The sequence below is a fragment of the Falco peregrinus genome, chromosome 12, assembly GCF_023634155.1.
Source record: "Falco peregrinus isolate bFalPer1 chromosome 12, bFalPer1.pri, whole genome shotgun sequence".
Lineage (NCBI taxonomy): Eukaryota > Metazoa > Chordata > Aves > Falconiformes > Falconidae > Falco > Falco peregrinus.
This window is the reverse complement of record NC_073732.1, coordinates 10,854,432-10,869,517: the sequence shown is the minus strand read 5'-3', so window position 1 is coordinate 10,869,517 and position 15,086 is coordinate 10,854,432.

The following is a 15,086-nucleotide window of genomic DNA, read 5'->3' as shown; positions in this document are numbered from 1 at the left end:
AAATGAAAGGGAAAGTACTTCCTGTCTTCAGTAGTAAAAAGTTTTATCTCCTGTTTGAAAACTCTATAGACACATCCATCAAGCAGTCTGACAGGGAAATTAAATTGGGTTGCAGCACTGCAAGAAGTCCAGATTATGTTCCTGTTGAGCAGTAACAAATTGTGGTGAACTTTATAAAAAGTTTCTTTCTGTTTTTCACAAAATAATGCAGTATAGAGCTAGTCAGTGGTCATGAGAGACACTGGGGAAACTTCTGGAAAAGCTTGGTATTCCTTAATAAGGAAATGAAATGGAATTATAGATGTGGTTTTCTGTTCCTGCAGAACCACTTGTGTTCTCTGCTGCTTTATAAGCACACCAAACCTGCACAACGTACAATTGGCTTTATTTACTGCAAAATGAAAATATTTAAATTACTTTCTTGACCATGATGGTAACATACTTGTGCCCCGATTGTGGTGAGTGACCATTAACTTTCCCTGAACATGGTAAGAGATGCAGCTATTCTGCTGGAGGTCACAATGGCACCCTAATTTTCCCCCTGTGAATTTTACTCCAGTAATCAAATAAAGAATATTTAAATTCAATCACTTCATATATGCATTTCAACTAGACTGGCATTTCAGTTACCTTTCTTATATTTCATTTGTTTAGAGAGGAGCTTTTATACACAACCAGGATCCAAATGCTTTTGAATTCAGTGATGTTCAGATCTAGAACCATAGCCTGTCTTTGCTTTTTTCTCTTATCACTCCATGCTGGTTCTGAATACTCTCCAATCTGAAGCAACTTCAGACCTAGCTATAACAGCAATAAGAAACTATGAATTGTTGAAAACAAGTCCAGAGTTGTTTTCAAGCTTTGTGAACTTCAGCCAGCCATTCCATTAACGTGTCAGGTTTTTAACAAAAACTGAAACAGGAAAAGGTTTCTGAAACTTAACACTTCAAGTTTCTTTGCATCCTTATGAAAACCTTTGCTTTCATATGAAAAATTAACATTGATTATGTATTTGTATGTATCTGGGATCTATGGATGATTAAGTAAAACCTTTAGTATGTGAGATCCTAGGTGTTCTAACAAAAGAGAATTGCTTTCTTCTGTTAATTCTTTGTCTCTTTCACAAAAGTTGTAACTACACAGCCTAGACTGGTTTTGGGTAATACTCATGCATTCTTAGACTCAAAAGAAAAGAGAAAAATTCCCTTCTATTTGGATGTTCCTTTTACAGTGTGAGAATTAAAAGCCATTGGTCTATAAATATCTTGTTTCTGTGGAAGTTAAGTTACCTGTTAAAAATAGATACAAGTGAATACAACTGAAAAATAAAGAAGAAAATTTATTAGGCAAGGAAGGCTAATGTTGTTTAATGAAGCATGGCATTCTGATCTGTTTTAAAAGTCTTGTTCTTTCTCAGTAAGCAATAGGAGTAGAATGTTTCTCTTACAGGCTTCTGCTTTACACATTGCATGCTTGCCTTGAGGGACTCAAAACCTAAATAAACCTTAACTCACAAAAGATGTAAGTATGAGAAATCTTGTCTTTTTTTTTTCTGGAACAGCTTAGGGGCTGATTGTTTATTTAACAAGCTGGTGCCCTGATTTTGCCACTGACACACTTTGACAAAAATCCCCCCACAGGCATTTAAAGTTGGAAAAAGCAAGAAAATTGGAAAGAAAGATGTGAGTCAATGTGCAAAGCCACAGAGGTCTGCTGACCTAGGTGTGTTTTCAATATTTAGTAACTATGTTGAAAGTTACAGCGCTAAGAATGATCTCACAGAGCAGTCAGTAATATTCTGTTGTAATCAAACCAAATGAGGTTTTTCTATGTGTTGTTGGTTGCTTGAGTTGTTATACACAGGAGCTTACTCTGGGGAAGAGGGAAATCACATCCATGGAAAGACCCAGAAGAGTACTTGCAAAAATCTGAACAGACTGAAGTGAAATTTAAATAGTGCATAGGCTTTGTGCCAGCTCATAAAAGGTGAATACATTTTATCCTTAGATGTCAAGATTGTTGTGTGGCTGAATTTGGGAATTGCCTTTTGTTCTCTTCAGTGAAGCAGCTGGGAGTTGTGGTAGAAGGCAGGTGCAGATGCTGACATAGTGTCCCTCCAATTAGCACTTCCCAGTGGAGTGTAACTATGCCAAACCCAACTATGAGATCCAGTGCAAAAATTGATGTTTTGCCTATGGATTTTCTCTCTCTCTCTTTTTTTTTTTTTTGTAGGAAAAATGCTATTTTGAAAGACTGATGTGAAACACTTTGCTGCAAGATTCCCCTCCCACTAGAGTTTTCTGTATACAAAACTTCATTCCATTTAAACAACTTTTCTTAACTAAAAAGCATTGGCTATCCATTAAGGGAATAAGCCTTTTTCTGATGTACAGTCCCTTCCCCTTTTCTTCTTTTAATTTTTTTTTTTTTTTATACCAAGATGCAAGAAGAGGGCATATGGAACAAACTGAGGAATGGGAAAACATTTTGGGAAAAAACCCTATTTATATCTTTGGGATCCAAATAGGGAAGAATGAAAATACTGTTTTCCCATTATTTTACATTATTTTTTTATATTTGTGCAGTTAGAAGGGAAGGGCAAAAAGGAAGTTAAAGAGATTTCCTTTCATGTCATGGATGTTCTCACTTTTGTTGAATAAGTTTCTGTTTTCTACAAAACTGAACTATCACATTTCCTCAAATGAGATTTCCTATGCTTGTCTTATTCTAAGTGACAGCAGGCTCTTCAATGATCACTTTTTAAAGTTTGTTTCTGACATTGTGAAACTTGGATTCTACTGTAATTATTATATTAAGTCAAATCTTCAAATAAGCAAAATGTTCAGTTTCTTTTTATGTACATGGTATGTTTATGCATTTCAAAAAGCACTATTTCAATATGATTTCACTTTGTGACCAGAACAAATTATTGAAGTCTGTCAGTGACAGGGTTGGTAAGCCTCCTGATCAAAAGGAAACTTGAGCTCATGATTCTGAAGTGTGCAAACAGATTATATTACGAAGTGGTGTACATTTAAGAGGATAGACATTGTAATTAAATTCTACTTCATGGTGTCCCAATGTTTGTTTAAATTTAAGCAATGGTCTGAAATTTACCCAGACTTGCCTAAAACTCTCAATTGCAGGATGGAAATCTGGAAGGGAGTAGGCGTATATGACTACTTATGTTGTCTAGAGGGGTGAATTCAAACCCCCTGAAATTTTTTTTCTTTTGCTTTTTTATCCCTGTGAAAACTTGGCATTAAGTACAAGTGGAAAAGAATAAAAGAAAAATGAACCAGAGTTTGATTTGATTTCAGTTTAAACTTCATCTGAAACAGTTCACTCAACCCTTTTTACATTAAAAAACAAAATTGTCGTGATTTAACCCCAGCTGGCAACCAAGCACCATGCAGCTGTTTGCCTACTGCCCCCAGCCCAGAGGGGTGGGGAGGAGAATTGGTGAGGAATATAGAACTCAAGGGTTGAGATAAGAACAATTAAATAATTTAAACATAACAAAAAAGGAAATAATGATGATGATGATGACAGTTATAATGGAAAGGTGGGGGAAAGGATAAAATCCAAAGGAAAACAAGTGATGCACAGTGAAACTGCTCACTACCCACTGACCGATGCCCAGCCAGTCCCTGAGACACGATCCCTTGGCCTCAGTTAACACCTCGAGTTTATATACCAGGCATGATGTCTCATGGTATGGAATACCTCTTTGGCTGGTTCAGGTCAGCTAATGTGGCTGTGTGCCTGTGCCCTCCCAGTTTCTTGTGCCCCTCCAGCCTTTTTGCTGGCAGGGCCTGAGAAACTGAAACTTGGGATAAACATCACCCAGCAACAACTAAAACCATCAGCGTGCCATCAACTTTGTTCTTACATCAGAGCCAATAAACAGCCCTGTACTAGCTACTAAGAAGAGAGTTAAATCCATCCCAGCTGAAACCAGGTGAATTATTCATAGAAACTTACATTTAAAAAATAGTTAAAATTAGTTTAAAAATGACTTACAGATGTGTCCTAAATTGGAATAAACCCAAGCATCTCAGAATCTCCTCAACCAAAAAAATCTTACTCCTTCTTTAATTACCCCTAGAGAAGAATGGATTTGAGCAGTTCAAGAAACTTGGTAAAAACCACTCTATTTTTACTTTCGTTTTTGGGGAACAAATAGTAGTGCCTTCAATTTCCATTCAAATAGTTTTGAATGGAAAATAATTTGTTTCATTTCAAACAGTATAATTTTTCCCACATAATCTTTTCCTCTGGAAAATTTTGCCTCCAGTTTTTTTTTTTCTAATTTGGTGAGGGGGTTGGGAGAGAGTCAAGAAGGAAAGCATAGAAGACATACCAGTTCTGCCCTGTATATTGTCTTTTCTAGATGTGTGTTATTTTTTTCACTAAGGGATTCTCCCTCATATCTACATTTGTAATGTCATTGTGTTTGATCTATTAACTAATACATACAGCAAATCTTTAATTTTCCGTACTTGGTGGCTAAAGATGAAAACAGGCCTCGTAGAGTAACTGCAAAATGAGCTTTAAATTCTAATTAAAAATCATCTTATCAACACTACATTTCACATTGTGTAGTTATGGGTCTGATATTTTCTGAATTGGTTATGCTAGATTACTCTATAGTACTTTGTGATTGAGAGGGAGCATGACTCTTTTTTTTCAATTTCTTTTGCACAGCAGGGTGACTTAAATTAGTGTGACTGACATCCTCCTAATACGCTTTAAAAATCTTTGGAACAATTGGTCTGAAACTTGAGGATTTTCATTCTGATTGGATCAGAGCACAGGGAAGAAGTTGAATGTGCTGGAAATGCAAGAAAATACAACTGTGTGGAATGCTTCAAGAAAGATACACTATTGTAGCTGAAACATTTTCTAGTGATGATATGCATTCCTCTGCAGACGTGTAATATTTCAGTCTTGCACTTGACTTACCAGGTTAAAAACACTTTTGCACTGACCCTCATGATATCAGTATTACAGCGCTAAAGAAAGGTGAGGTCTTTTCACTTGCCTTGTCTATTTCTCCCATAAGACAAGTCTTATCTGTCTGGAACTAATGTGGATTGAAAGGGAAGTCATGTTAGCAAAGATTTGTGAGTTGACTGAGCATGTGCATGTCCTTTGGTACCTCCACAATATGTTGTGGGGTTGTTCAGTCAGCTGAGAGCTGAGGTCTGGAGTTCAGCTGGTATTTAGCACAAATGATGTCATCATACCTATAGGGTACATATACATGGCAGGGCTCAAAAGCTGATGCTAACCGTGTATTGACGTGTAATTTGTTATGCCATGCATTAAGCTTATGCACTGTTACTGGTTGTGTCAGTAATGATGTACTTTGCATCACTAACTATACTGCTATAAACTATATATTGTGGTTTAAAATATTTAACAAATATGTAAGGTGATGCGTTTCCCTAAAGATCTGGAGATAGGTATGTGAATGCAGTTTTTCTGGCATTGTCCACTGAGATTCTCACCTCTTGAGATTCGCACATTCTTCATTTGTTCAAAAAACTAAAGAATAATTCTTTTTCGTCTGGAGTGTCTGGAGTGGGTGTTGGGGGACCACGGGGTATGGGATAAGAGGGAGGCAAATAGTAAAGAGAGGCAGAGAAAAGTAAGATGACAAAGGATTGTGTGTTGAAGCATGGCTAATCTGAAACTTTTGCTAAGCTTTGTTTAAAAGATTAAAAACCAAGCCAAAGCTGGTACAGTTTGCCTGAAGGAAGGTGCTGCCTGTATGTAACTTTAAGTGCTGACGAGTTAGGCAGGAGTGTGCAATGACTGCTATTCCATAATAACACATAGTAGCAATAGCAACCTCACTATTGTGTGGTGCACACACACCGAGCCATTAAACCAGAATATCCAAAAGACCAACTCTCACAGCAAGCATTGTCACATCCCTCCAAGCACTAGCTCAGTCCCTCTGCTTTTTCCTTCAGTCACCATGTTTATGGCCTCTTTCATTTTTCATATGCTCACAAAACAACAATAACCAGAGGGTAAGGTAGAGCTGCCAAAACCTGGTTTCTAGAAAGGATGTCGCACAGGGGTCTGATCCAGCCCTGGAATCCCAGGAATGGAAAAACTGCAGTGCATGGGTTTGTACTGGAATTATCTTAGTTTAAAAGAGTACCCAAATGCTACCTTGAAACCAAATACCACTTTACAGGCCACACATGGGCCATCTTAAAACTGGATCCCAGCAACAGCTGCAAACCTGCAGTTTCCTTGAATTTGAGCCTGTGGGACCATGGCATGTTTGTAGTAGCTGAGTATCCCTGGCAATGGCTGGAGAAGCATGTGTGCACCTGTTTTCTAGGTGTTTGGTGGTTATTGCTTTTTGGTCTGTATATGATTGGTATTTGTGTCTTTTCCGCTGCTATTTCTCACAGTGTTGGGGATAATTTTTTTCATTCGAGCTTGAAGTGGTAAAATTTCCTGTTCGGTTACATCTATGTTTTTTGCAGAGTGAGTCCTCTTGGGCTGGTTCCTGTAAAGAACGTAGACACTGTACTGCCAGGGTAGGCATGTAAATCCACCATAGTTGACCCTTAAAAGTCCTGCTCAGTTTTCATCTAGTCCTAGAGCCACTGGTTTTCATAGCACCTGCATTTTCACAAGTGAAGTCACATTATGCGCTTGTATGATCTGGGGTACAAGGAGCAGGTTTTGCCTATTTCCGCTCCAGATCCCAGCCCAGCAGGTGTCTGCAGCATACCTGGTAGATACCAGGTGGCCTAATAGTTATCTCTTTATCAGACAGCCTAATGTTTAGTGCACGTTCATACTATGTTGGATGTCTTATTTCACAACAGATAGAGCAGCCTTGCTGGCCAATAAAGAAAAATCAATCCAACCTTTCCACAGCTTTACAAAAAATCTCTTGATGTGTATAAAATTTGACATCTAATGAAACAATGCTGAATCATGTGAATACATTGCAGTCTGTGATGGATCGGAACTGGAATGTTGACAGCTCTGAGGCATTTTTTAAAAGTTGGTAACAGTTCAAATCTCATCAGCTTCTGAGATTTCATCTGTTTCTTTGGGAGGGTGGGTAAATGTCTCTGGACATGATGCCAAGCTTTTGAATCTTTAAGATGACTTGGATGCAAATTCCTTTATTCTTCTGACCCTATCTCTTCTCACCCATTGTGATATTATACAAATTGAATTTCAGGCCTTGTGAGCTAAAGTTTCTGCAATGGTCAGCAGAAGTGTCTTTCCATCTGATTACCCCTGAGGTCAGAAGCACGTAATATATTCAGGGGTGTTTCTAATCGAACGAAGCTCAGAATATGTGAGGGTTGTAGACAGCAGCTGGCCCCAGCAGAGACTAACAGATTTGCTGAGAACCTGCAAAGATCTTGGCAGGATGTCAACAAAGATACTGCAGGGTTGCTAGATGCCAGGAAAATGAGATCGTGGTTTGCGACAAGTAAAATGGTATTTAAGGAGGATGGGATGCAATAAATTATAATAGCACTGCGAACAAGTCTTATCCAAAAGTATTAGAAACCGTGACTATAGTGGTTAAGTTGTGTACTCATTTTTGTGGATGAAGTAGCTGAAGCAGGTGGAAAAAAAGTGTTCTTTCTTATAGTGTGAGAGTATTATCAGAGCCAGGAGGAGGAGGAACTTGGTTCTATGTAGGAACTGTTTTTTAAAAGAAGTGAAGAATGAAGGGAACAAAAGTGATGATGTAGAAAGGACTTAAAATGATAGGACAGAGAAGGATGGAGGTCAGGTGGATAAAATAGAGGTGTTTGTGGAGAACAAGATCATAGAAGATTTTGCAAGGGCTTTACTGTCTTTTTAGAATAGCAAGAAATTGAGTCTACAGCATCAGAAGTTTCTAGCATGCAGTAACTATAAATTTAGGTTTACTCTGATCATGTATTTGCTAGTGATTTGCTCTGGCAAAATACAGGTATTTCTCCAAAAGCTTCAGGTGCTGGAAATCTTAGCTGGCCATTTACCTCATCAAGTGTAATGGTGCATGCCTCACCCATGCCTGACCTTTAGATGTTTTCAGAAGATTTTAGGTCAGTCTGCAGGAAATTGATCTGTTATGCTCATGTGTTCTTCTTGCTTCCTCATGAGAATTTTAGTGAAAAAGGTGCTCTCCAAAGAGCCTGCCCAGGGTTTGTATGTTACTGAAGCAAATTTGTGGCATTTAAAGAGGCAGCTACATGAGGAGAGAAAAGAAAACTGATTCTCGTCTAAACAGCACATTAAACATGACACAGAGAATAGCAGTCCTAATGAGGAATGCCTGCATGGAAAATTTCTGCCCTACACAGTAAGTTTTGATCAGTGTTCCACAAATCTGATTTACATTATTTCAGGGAGAGTTCCTCTTCATTTACCTGGTATAGCAATCCCAATTCCTTATCACTGTTCTTAGGACTTGATTTGATGATATCCTCCCTGATTACTTTAACAGGTTAAAGTCTATGGGTTATTGACAGTTCTGTGTTAACTAGGCGGCTTTGGTTTTCTGGCAGGATGCCAGCAGAAGGGGAAAGCAGCTGCTCCTTGAGATGGGAATAATAAAAAGTGCTAACTGATAAAATCTTTTTGACTTTTGCGGAACTGAAAAAGACCATTAGCAGCTCTTGGAATTCCTTACTTTCTTGCATCTTTGTGTTCCAAAAGAAATAATGTGGCAGGCAGGCTACTACTGAAAACGTAATGTAATGGATACTGGTAGAAATGCCAGATGGGCGGGGAGGGGATGGGACCCAAAAGGGAGACTATTAGTAAAAACGGATGACAAGCATTTCTTTACTGATATATGGGTCTATTTTGAAGTAGGAAACAGCGTGGGCTGGTTTTAGAACTATTGAATGGGCCAGCTCCTACTTCCTTCCATGCTAACTATCAGCCTGCTCAGAAAATAATGGCTTTAAATAGCTGTTTAAACCTCTCTGGTTTTGTGATGCAAGCCTATACGGAATTTTTCCACCATTTGTTCTTTGCTCCTTGCTCCCTCAGCTTCACTGCCCCAAATGACACTTAATTGCGAAGCATCACTTTTAGTGCAGGTATTAAACACATAATAGAGCAAAGGACTTGCAAGTGGTATAAAGTGCAAAAGTTACAGATCCACAGATGTGTCTGATGACAGTCTCCATGCATGCAATCTGATGTAGAAAAGAGAAATCCCTGGAAGTCTCTGAACCCTTGGGCATAAACTTATCTTTTTCAAGATCCTTTAAAAATAGGAAGCTAGTGGTAGCAGGCTGGTCAATGCAGCTTCAAAAGCCATGGGGCGCTTTCGACAGCAGCTGCTGTGTGTCAGAAGTCTATAAACTGACTTCCTGCCACAGGAGACCTCCAGCTAGTTCAGCTGGAGAGTTACTGGGGGGAAATCCTTGCTCTCAGTCTTCCCAGAAAAGCAAATATATCCAAGGCTGTGCCCAGGGCTGGGGAGGTGTTTGAGCTGGTGGACTCCTTGTGCCAGCCAGTGAGATTTTAGTTAATAAAACTGGTGTGGGTGGAGAACCTTGGTGTTTGTTGAGGGAGAGAAGGTGCTCTCCTTTGAGTAGTATATGCACAAGTCCATCATGCTCTTTGTTTTCAAAAACTCCCAGATGAGAGCACACTTCTTTAATCATGTCTCAGATAACATCAAACAAGATTTTTTTTTTTTTTTCCCCTCTGTCTTCCAGGCAGTTACGTGCTATCCTCTCTGTTCAGGGTGGGCATGTGTTTCCTTTCTAATGTTCAGTTATTTTTACAGTAATCCTTATCTGTCGGTTTTGGAACTGTCCTTCTCCAAGAGGATTTAATTTCCTTTAAAAATTGCACTCTCACTGAATCAATAACCCAACAGGAATCTCTGGCAAAGGACTGGGTTTTGGTGCAGTAGGTGTCTCAAGATTTAGTAGCCTCTATCATCATCTTTGTTGGAACTCATTATTTAGTTAAAGCTTAACTCCTGGGCTGCTGAATTCAGGCTGTTGCATTTCCTTTCTGCTGCTGATAAATCTGCCTCTTTTCTGCCAAGAGAGGTATATAATCACCTTAGAAATGTTTTTTCTCTGTCTCTTGTGGTGCTGAAGCTTTCCTCTACTCATTCAGCATATTAGATATCGCTGTCCTTCATGCAAAATGTAGCACCAGGTTTGAACTCTTAAGTTAAAAACTGAATCTGAATATGCTGCTTCATACCAAGAAGTCATTCTTCTGCATATCTGTGGTTTTCAAATACAGTCATGAATTCTGAAACGAGAAGGAAAAACCCAGAATGAGATATTTTGAAAGTTTATCCTGGCCTGTATCCATCGTTGATTCCTTTGCTGTGCAGGATAAAGCTATGTTTGTAGCGAAATGAGAAATCCAAAAGAAAGCTGAATGTTCAAAATTCTGGAGATGTTTTGAGCCTTGTGGAAGTTAGTAAAGTGGAGGAAATGTTAACTTGATTTAGAAAAACAAAATGCAATGCCTGACTACTCAAAAATGTTTCAGGTTTAGATTGTTTCAGCATCATAGATTCTGGAAATTTAAATGCAGTTTAGATATCTGTTCAATAAGCTTTCTGATCTTGGTGACTTGTGGGGTTGGGAGGGTGAGGCATAAATAATAAGTGTGTGTGGGGGAACCAAGAGTTCTAGTAATTTTTAAACCATGTTTATTAGAATTGGATCCAATTTGAGCGCCCCTAGCTTTAGCTGCTTATTGGAACCTTCTCTAGAGCACTTATAACTGCTTTCCCACTGTTTGAATTCAAATCCCAGTTTCAAATACCTACAGTCATACCTCCAGATATAAATCTAATGATTTTTTCCCATGTTTGTCTCGTAATATTGTGCTACATGTGGCTATGTGGGCAATGAACACTATTGCAAAGATACCAGGTTCTACCTTGCGGAGGTAATTCACTTATTTGTATGTGGGGTTTGTTCTTGTGCCTTTTTCTGCCTAAGGCAGTGGCTTTGAACGCAATCTGCATTGTTTGTCAGTGCATCAGTCAGTGATGGTGCCAATATGACACCACTAAGGAAAAAAACCCTATGCAACTCCTCTTCAATTGATTTCATATCAGGGGAGGGCAGAAGATGGGGAGAGCTTAATTATAATACTTTTGTGATGTGCTGCGTCAGTTTTGGTCTGTGAAGAGACTTCATTGTCTGTCTGTGTGTATTTTGGAGGGATAATATTAAGGGAAGGGCTCTGAACCCATCAGACGTGCAGGCTAAGGCTCATATGCAAGCTCTTTTAGGAGCCCCCTGTGCCCTTCTGTACAATTACCTGATACACACATTGGAATGGTTCACGCATACGTAAATACAGAATGCTCTCATACAAAGTGTATGGATGTAATTTAGAAAGCACTGTTGAATTTTTGGCTTATATAGGCACATTCTGTGGCCTGACACGATTACTCCCATTGGAGCAATAACTAAGAGTCTTGCTTATTTAGGGCCTGTTCCTACTCCCTTTGAAGCCAATGGCATAATTCCCAGTAATGTTTAGTGGTGAGGGTCAAGTCTTTAAGGATGATAGAATTTGATGTTGGAGGCCTCAGTCAGTGCTCACTGAAGTACACAGGGGTTTCCCCAGTTATTTCAGTGAGCAAATTGCTGTTATTTCAGGAAAATAATTATTTAAAGAAAAACTTATGTAGAGACGGTATTAGTGTTAAACTTCAAAAAGAAGAAAGTAAATCAAGAGACTGTCTTTATTCTGGCCGATACCATGCACTTTTTATAACACTGAAGCATTTAGTTCAAGTTCCCAGAAGTTTGGAACAGACACATCCAAAAGCAATGAACTTTTTAAATTGAAAAGGACATGTTGTGTTGCTGCCACATCTCCTGTGACTCCTGAATGCATTTCACTACTTCTGTTGCAAGAACAGCCATTCTCATGGTATCTCAGCCTTCATGCTTCTAGCCTCAGCTGGTCTGACCCCATAGCATCTGCAGGGAAAGGGAGATGATGCAGAGCACTGTTGCAGCTGCTTGAGAAAAATGCTGGCTCCTGTTAATCTCAAAGACCAGCACCACTCAGAACCGTTGTAGGTATAAAAAAGATTATAAAATCCCTTCCTCTTTCAATATATTTTCAATACTTAGACTTTGGTATTTCAGTCTTGCTAAGCTAGATCTTTGAAGGGATAAGGTCAATACACAGCAGACTGGGGAGAAGGACATGAAATTTGAGTGTGTATAAATATTCTATTTAGATACTGCTGATCTGGGTTGCTTTAACTGAAGCACAGAAAACCATTTTCCCATCTTGTTTTCTTCTGTTTAGATCTGCTCACATGTGATTACAATGGACTTAAGTTCACAGAACAATCTAAATAATGCTACTGGCTAGATTGCAGCAGTCCTTGGCTGGATGCTGTTAGGTCTTTCTTAATGTGCAAGTAATCTTATCTATGTGATTTAAGCTTCTTTAGGTCTGTCTGTCTACAGCGGTTTTTATCACCTGGCATATCTGCCAGGCACCCAATGACCCAGATGTCTTTCCCCTTTCAGAGGCAGCATTAACACTTCAGGCCTTGCTATACCTTAAATGCATATCCTGGAGTCCCAGCTTTTGGTGTATGGCCACCTTGTATAGGGTGACATCTGATTCCCCTTTAGATAATATGAGAAATAGTGAGCTCTGGAAGCTAATAAACACAATAAATGTTCCCCTGTCTCTCTTTCATTACTATTCTGAAGAGTTCTTTAGGCCTAGGACTGTAGGATACCTACCTTCTAGTTATCCAGCATATTAAATAAAATACAACGATATGGGACTGGTATGGTTTTAGGTGTTGCCAGTGGAAATGGAGATTCTGGCTATTTGTGTTAAATGATGGCCTGTGTTTGTGATTTATGATATTTCCTGGTCTAATACATGTTTTTGGTGTCTCATGCAACGAGACAAAAAAAAAAAAAATAATTACAGCACCTTGAATGGTTGTCTGGTCTACTACAGAAGGTGGCCATACATTTTAATGAGTATCTCTGCAACAGTTCAACAAGATCCAGTTGAATTGGAATATGTCTTTTTATATGACACTTTCTGTGCTCTGACTCAATAGCCTTTTGGTCATGGTGGACTGCTTGGTGTTCGCAGAGGTGCCCAGGGAGCTCTGGGTAATCTGAATGCTTAGCTGTGGGAAGATGTGAACCAGCTAGGGTTGTTGAGATCGGTATTGCTGGGTTGTTCTGGGACTGAACTGCATATCCAGCCCACTGTCATCCTGCAGTGGGATGATGGGTCTTCCAGGAAATCTGCAAACCACTCCTGGAGCTTCTCACTCTTTTATCTCTGAGGTAGTGCTATCTGTGTGTGGCCTTCAGCCACAGGGTTCACAGACTGTTTGCTTTTGGACTTTGCCAAGAAAAAGATTAATTTCATTTTCATGTGTGTATTTGATCATAAATATGAAAGCGTGTTAACAGTGTAAGTATGTATATCTACAATGAGAGTGTGTTAGTATTTAAATCTGTAGCAGAGTCCCAGATAAGAAGTTCAGCAAACTGAATGTAGAGATTCTTAGAAGAATGACTACAAAAAGATGCAGGGTGTATATTTATGAAAGGGAGTTCTTTGTCCAGATGTCCCCCTGCACTCCTTAGGGAATGTTTCTGATTGCTCTCTGAAATTTATATCACTTCAAATGAAATATATGATGCAAAACCTCTCAGGGCCAAGAAAATTAGCAAAGGCACTTAAACTGTACAACAGCATCACTTAACTGCTCTAGTTGAATTACATTATAAATGAGCTATCATAGTAGCCTCTGGGGAACTTGTGGTTGAACACTTCAATGTTCAGTGAGAGAAAGCTGCTTTTCTTGGTTTTGTTTTTAAAATTATTTTCATATTTGCACCAAAGGAAAGAAGAAGGAAAAGAGACTAAAGTCACAACATTAGTCACAGAAATCTACTCCATTAACACAGTAATATTTTTTTATCTGCACTAATGCTGAATGTTGAATTGTGGAATATTGAAAAGTTCTTAATGTTCATCAAAACTGATGGGGCTGATCATCTTTGTGTGGGGTTTTTTGTTTGTTTTTTTGCCTCCTTATACCTGTAAAATATGGCTGAGGAATGTAAATTCTGATTTAGTAAGGCTTTATTCCTTCACTTCTACTGTAAAGGGAGAGAAATGGCAGATCAAGCCCAACTGAAGATATAAGGTGTCCCCCATTTTTAAGGCAAAGCCAGTATAAATGCAATTAAAAAAAAGGCAAAATATATTAGATAAATGCTGTAACCTAGGTTTCGACCTTAATAAGTCTCTCTGCTGCTGGCCAGACGTACAGGCAGGAGCAAATCAGAGGAATGGTCTATCTCATTTTGACCTAAGACTGCCTAAAGACATGTGCAGAAGGTGGCCTTGAGTTGCTAACTCAGGGTAGCTTGCACAAAACAATTTCTTGATCTCAAATAGTAGTGTCTCTTTTATAACTTTGTAAAATTTTCAGGTTGTTCTATGAAACAACTTGGAAATACTGTGCCTGTCATATGGCAAAATAGAAATAATCTGCAATCATTTAAAAGCTTTTAAACTATGGTTTAATAGAACATTGCAAGATAATTCCTATACAGATCCACTCTTTATGTAATGACAAAAGCTGGAAAAAGTTATCAAGCCATGTAAAGCACAGATGTAGAAATTGTGGGGAGAAAAAAACACCCTTGTTTTTTACTTCAATTCTATATTTAGTTGCTGCATGGCAGTGTTCAGCTCAAACTGTTGGCAGTAGTTGAGGTTGAGTTTTAGGACAGACCAAAACTGATGTGGAAAAGAAGTTTCTTCTTGGTGCAAAATTTTTCACACAAGAGTGAAAAACCAGGAAGGATGGAAGATCAAAATACTCATCTGTTAACAGGCATTAGTAGTTTTTTGAATTTTTTCGGTGGGCAAAAATGCACAAGAGATTCTTCAAGGAATAAGTGAAATACACATAAGCTCTTTCTGGGATATTGCTCTCTTGTTTGCACTACTGTGATGTCTTTCTTTAGCCCTATAAATACTGATTCCTCTTTTGCAAAGTGGCACAGCTTCAACAGCTCTTCAGAGGTGCA